Source organism: Pygocentrus nattereri, chromosome 14 (genome assembly GCF_015220715.1).
Source record: "Pygocentrus nattereri isolate fPygNat1 chromosome 14, fPygNat1.pri, whole genome shotgun sequence".
In the NCBI taxonomy this organism is placed as follows: Eukaryota; Metazoa; Chordata; class Actinopteri; order Characiformes; family Serrasalmidae; genus Pygocentrus; species Pygocentrus nattereri.
In genome coordinates, this window is record NC_051224.1 from 33,217,996 (window position 1) to 33,224,818 (window position 6,823).

The following is a 6,823-nucleotide window of genomic DNA, read 5'->3' on the forward strand; positions in this document are numbered from 1 at the left end:
TGCTCTGTCATCGTTAACAACGAGATGACAGAGTGGTTCACAGTCATCACCGGAGTGAAACAAGGATGCTGTATGTCAGGATTTTTGTTCCTCCTCGTAATAGACTGGGTGATGCGGAAAACGGTGGAGGGTGAGAGAACTGGGATAAGATGGAACTTCACGAGTATGCTGGAGGACCTTGATTTCACAGACGATCTCGCCCTTCTCTCTGGCGGACAAGAAATAGAAGAATTAGAAAGCTTTGCCTATCTAGGCGCAAATGTCACCAAGGATGGAGGAGACACAGCAGACGTCAAGAAAAGAATAGCCTTGGGCAGCGCACAGATGAAGTGGCTTTCAAACATCTGGCAAGCCGGAAACATCAGCAGAAAAAGAAAAGCATCCCTTTTTCTGTCTGGTGCTATCAATACTACTTTACGGGTGTGAAGCCTGGAAGCTGACCAAGGGAGAGGAAGAGAAATTGAACATCTTCCAGACCAAGTGTTTCAAAAGAATACTCAGAATCAGATGGCAGCAGCATGTATCCAACAGAAAGGTGCTAGAGATGGCATGAGCGGAGAAGATCAGCGAGGAGGTTAGAAGAAGGAGATTTGAACTGGATTGGGCATGTGCTGAGAAGGGACAGGAATGATGACTGTGCGGTTGCCCTCAAGTGGACACCAGAAGGAAGAAGGAAAAGGGGCCGCCCGAAAACAACTTGGCGGAGAATGGTGGAGGTGGAGAGGAACAGAGCAGGCTGGAGCACGTGGAATTCAGCACGTTGCGCAGCTGCAGACTGAACCAAGTGGAGGAGTAATGTTCAAGCCTTATGTGCCTCCTGGCACAAAGAGAATTAAAGAAGAAGAGAATAGCTTGATAAAGACAACACTGAAAAAAAATCTGTGTCACAAAAGCACTTAAAACCTTATTTGATACATTTCTTGAAATATTTTTTTAAAAAAGTTTCAAGCTCAACACTAGAGAAACTTTATTCTTAAGTAAAAAAAGAAAACTCCAGCTTTCCTACTTGTTACAAAAACCAAAACAACAAGACTTAGCACCAGCAAAACCAACACATGTTGTTTTTAGGACGCTGGTATGCTGGTCACCAGAATTTTTTTTTTCTGTTTTGGGTTTTAGATGCTGATATGCTGGTCAATCACTGTGACCATGCAGGGTGAACAACTAAGCCAGCACCAAACCAGCATAAACCAACATAATCAAGCATAAACCAGCATGGAATTCATGTTGGTCTGTGCTGTTTATTTTTTTTCAGCAGGGATTACTAAGCAGTATAATTAGCATACTAACTTAACAACATTGTGATCTAGGTTGCTAGGTGAAGACATATACCTTTGAGCACTTAGCAACAGCCAGTTTCTATACATCAAACGTATGCAAGGCTGTTACCAATTACACTGTGTGCGAAATTTGTGAAAATTCATCTAAAAGGTTCAACATGACTTAGAAAACGTCTGGTTACATTGACTTACATTAAAAGTAAAGTAGGTTTTTCCTTTTCCTGTAAAGTTATTGTTTTGGAGATACAAGGTTTCCTTCTACCAACAGCAATATGCTAGTTTGCTGGTGACCAGACATGCTGGTCTATATTGGCTTTTCTAGCCGATCTCTCTGATCTCTTTAACACATTTAAGTGTGGTCATTAGAGAGCTGAAAATCAGAAGTGCAATGACAGGGCTAGAACTGCACTTTATCCACTTCAACAAAAATCAAATACCTTTAGAGTGAGACTCAACCAGACATTTTACAAGCAGTACAACTGCGGAATACCAACTGGACAAAGGAACTCAAAACTGGACTTTCTGCTCCAAAACAAGACACCGGCCCATCGCTGTTAGACATACATACAGTAAGTGCCACCCAGACACAGTTGTCAGTTAATCAAACTACCAACTGAAAGACATTGTTCAACACATTGTTAAAAAGCAGAATCTGGATGTGTTGGAAGAGAATTATTTGGGATGCAGTTCATCCCCTCACAACATTGTAGGGTCATGCCCCCTTCCCCCAGCTCCTCTTACATCTACACCTAGCAAAACATCCCACCTAGACAATCTTACATGTTTAACCTAGTAAGGCCCACTCCAGAGGCTACTGCAGCGTCTATATAGCTATAACACAATTAATAATAGTAAAATACTTCACTTCAGTTAAAAATAAAACCATTACAAGAAAGTCTACAATGATATATCTATTACATAGATTAAGCCCTTCATATTGGTTTTCCTGTATACTTCAATATAGATCATAATTCCAATTCAGCTCATTTTCATTGTCAATATGGTTACTGTTATGGTCCATTCTCTCTCTATACTGTTTTTTTTTTTATCCTTGCTTTAATGTTTTACTGGTTTTATAGCTAATGTAATACTTTAAGGTATATTTGATACTAATCTCTCTCTCTCTCTCTCTCTCTCGCTTAGATCTCGTGTTTGTGTCAGTGTGGGTTTTGGAGATTATTATTCTGCTGTCATTGCTAGGAGGTTTTCATATCTACGGCAGAATCCAAAGAAAACGGACCAGCAGAGCAAAAGAAAGTAAGAGCTCTGTGTTTCCTACACAATAAAGGCCCATTCAGAAAGTATCTTTAAACAGAATGAGAGTCAAGTACAGGGATATCATGGTCATTCATTTTAGCTGATGATTGATTATCATATTTGAGATTTGGAGGAGTGAAAACTCTAAGAACTAGGGGTGAAGTTCTGGACAGCTTCTGCCTGGAGCTAGGAGGCCAGACCACGAAAGAACTCCAGGGTCTTTGACTAGTGGTCCAGAAGTTTCTGTCCTGCAAGAGCTGATTCTGAAGCAGTGGCATGAGAACTGGGGCAGCTTTGATAGAACTTGGTATGACTATATGCCAGCAGGAAATGGGGGAGCTGGATTTAAAATGAGGGGTTGTTCAGTTGTTATTAAGATAAGAGGAAAGATGGAGCAGCTGAATTTGATTTGGTTTTCTCACCTGATGATGGTAAGTTGCAAGCAGCTTAACAGACATCTGAGTCTAAACCCCTGCTGAGCAAGCTGAGGGCAACAGTGGCAAGGAAAAACTTTCAGGAGAGTGAGGAAGAAACCTTGAGGAACCCTTCCTCCGCTGGTTGACACTGGATTGTGAAGAGAGTTAAATGGACAAGAAGTAGAGATGGCTGTTGGAAGATAGGTGCTCCATATGGGAGTTGGTGATGGGTGTGACTATAGGCAGAGGGAGCTGGATGATGCACTGCTCAGTATTTGATGTAGTTTGGCATAAAGTGTTTTATTGGCATTAGAATGGCTGTTCAATTCTGTTGGTGGATGAGGATCACTTGCTTGAAATCCAAGCCCCCAAAAGGATAAGGAGACTGCGCAAGACTGGAAAATCAACCATTGGTTCAACAGGTGGTTCTGTACTAATTATGACAGGCCTAGTCATGAGTCTTTATATGTTATTTAAACTGATGTAAATATGGAACACAAAGGTGGTGTCAGTGTTGCTCAGTTTCAAGATCATCTCACATTCGACATTTGTATATAATTGCCTTGGCCATCAAATGTTAGATACATATGAAAGAGCAATGTTGTAAGAACTAATATTATGCCCACTGAAAAGTCCCAGACTGGATTACTTTCAGAATGGTGTGGTTAAATTGTTAAAAATGATTGAATAGGAATAATAATAACCGAGAGCAATTTTGTCAGATTTTGTACAATTAGAGCCATTAAAAAGTCTTGATACCTGGTTTTAGCTCAAATCTTAATAATAGAGTTATGTTTCCATTGTAAAGTTAATGTATCCTCTTCCACTGTGATGCTCATAGGTAAAGAAGAGGAGGTGGAGGAGGGTCTGTACACCAACCTGGATTGAACATATAGAGAGCATCATTAGAGGAGATAAACCATCAGACTCTCCAACTCACACAACCTGAACCATCAGCAGAAGAGAACCGTCAACTAGGAAGAAAAGAGAAAACAGGCTGAGGTCATTCAGATAATTAAGGACACTGGTGGACTGCACTGACAATGAAAATTCAGAATTGAATTTAATCATAAACAAGCACTTTTAGTGAGTTTTTGTCAGGACGGAGCTACATGGTAAATGCTGGATTAGTAGCAGGATGAGTCCAATCCAACTTCATATGTGTGTATCTTACTACTGGCTCACGCTGTCTCCGAGGACCTTGGAATCCGTAGCCTTGCAATTCTGCACACACAGCGGCTCATGATACATGCAGAGGCTCATAAAAAGGCATTTCTTGTTAATGCTACTGTTTGTTAGTATAAAGGTATGTATATGTGCTATTGTGCTATTCTATTTCAGCGGATGTGAGTGTTTTGTGTTGGAGGGTTGGACTACCATGAGTTCAGTACTATGTATGTGCCTTTCTACCCTGGTGTTGAATAAAGTCAGCACCTCCCCTGTATCTTACTCTGTTCCAATGCTACAGTATATTTCCTATATGATATGGCAAACTTGCAGTACAATACATAATAATGTCCACTGATCTTCTCAGTCACGCAGTGTTCTCTATCTGTGATCTTGCTTTGTCTTACTTCATCTGGCTTGTACTTGTGGAGCAATAAGCCATAGTTCCCTTTGTTACCATAGTTTAGCACGACTCACGACAAAATCAGTGCAACAAGCTCAAGTGGCTTACTGCTTTAACAAAACAGAGAAAACATAGTGTCTTAATACATAATATGATTTATGTGTGCAGTCAAATGTGTAAATAGAGTACTTTATAATGACTTCAAATTTGCCTCAGCCTTGTTTTAAAGCCAAAACCATTTGTTCTATAATTACTGATTGAGAGCTCATCAAGAGAGGATAAAACACATGCACTTCAAAACAGCAAGTTCATCTTCTCAACGAATCAGAGATATCTTTAGTCTCCTGCGTTCTTACACTCATGTGCAAAACAAATAGGCCAAACCTTAAATGTCAATGGTTTTTCACTTGTGGTTTGACCTGTTCAGAGCCCATAATCAAAATTTGGTCTATCATTAAACATAAACTAGCTTGGACTTTTTTTTTTCTAGTTGCACTTTGTGCACAAGTCTTTGTGTAAAATTGCATCTGAAAGTACACCTTCAAGACTTCGATATTTAAAGAAATCAAAGAGAAAAGCTATCCCACACTGATTTACTTTATCTATAATGTTTAATTGTTTGCTGTTAAGACCCTTGAAAGCTTAATGTTAATGAAAGCTAAGCTATTTTTTGTGTACTATAAGCAAACTACACCAGAGTTCATTTTGAAGTGAACCAAGACAGACCTGCTCAGGAGATCTCGGCCTGCTTATTTGGTGTGTAGCAGAGTTCGGGTGGCAGTGTTTTCACTTGCTGCAACAAGCCATCCAATATCAGTACTTGGCCTCACTAATGCACTCAATGCAAATCCTCACATAAATGACTGTATAAAAGGTATTGTGCTGTAATATTTAGATTCTTGTTTGGCGTAACTGCAGAAAAAATCTGTAGGGTTGCAGAACCACATATTTAAATATGCATTAGCAAAAGTGCATCTACTCCTCGATCTCACCTTACATGTTACATCACATAAGCAAAGAATTTTGTTTTGTCAGTTCATCACAGGATGCCCTCTATTCTGTGTCTTTACTTGTGGCTATTGAGCTGTTTAACAGTCAACTAAACAAAAAATGTGTTATTGAATCAGTCACTACTGAAAAAGTCACTACTGAAACATTTGGTATTATTTCTTTAGTGTTATGCTTGTTTTGGTCAGGACAAAATGGATCAATCGTTCAATCAATTAAATGTAATTAAGGTATAGGGTCACTCAAACCAAAAGGATTTCGGTCAAGGTCCAAGTCAATTAATGCCCGAAATCTTTCAAATTTCAGGCAGAGTAACAAGAACAACCTAATGTTTTGTGAATAAAGAGAGGCTGGAAAATTTAAAAATGAATTATTACCCGTTTGAAACATGAAACCACGCAAACATTACAAGTTGACCTAAAGCAGATAAATAAATACAAGATAAATGTAGGGTATGGGTACTAAAATAACCAAGTTCCATCCATCCATCCATTTTCTAAGCCGCTTCTCCGTCAGGGTCGCGGGGGGGTGCTGGAGCCTATCCCAGCAGTCTCCAGAAGGCAGGATACACCCTGGACAGGTCGCCAGTCCATCGCAGGGCAGACAGACAGACACAGACAGTCACTCACACCTAGGGGCAGTGTAGCATGTACAATTGGCCTGACTGCATGTCTTTGGACTGTGGGCGGAAACCGGGGAACCCGGAGGAAACCCACGCAGACATGGGGAGAACATGCAAACTCCACACAGAGAGGACCCTGGTCGCCCGGCTGTGGAATCGAACCCAGGCCCTCCTTGATGTGAGGCGACAGCGCTACCCACCACGCCACCATGCCGCCAATAACCAAGTTATGTTCAGTAATTATGATTTTACCATTCTGTAGATTTATTTAGATGTGCGATATGATACGATCTCTTAAACTAATGTACTAATACTTCTTCATTTTCCTCATTTCTAGACTCATTAATTGTTACCGTTTCACAGTCTCAGGTCAGAGCTGATGTTCATTCTGACTCAATCACTGCTTTTTACTTCTCTGGACTAAATGAAAATGCTGCTCTTTGGAATTCTGGTGACGTTCACAGAGGCTTCTATGGGTGTTTCTTTTAGTGGCATTCCTAAATTTAGGATTCTTGTAGAGTTTTTACTTTTTGATTACAATGGTGCAAAGAAGCTTAATCATGTGGCAGTTTTCAAAATGGTGAAGAAATTTAAGTAAAATCTGTACTTCTTTGTAATTATTATACCAGTAAACTTATTCAGTCTTTGACAAGAAAAAATGTACATAATT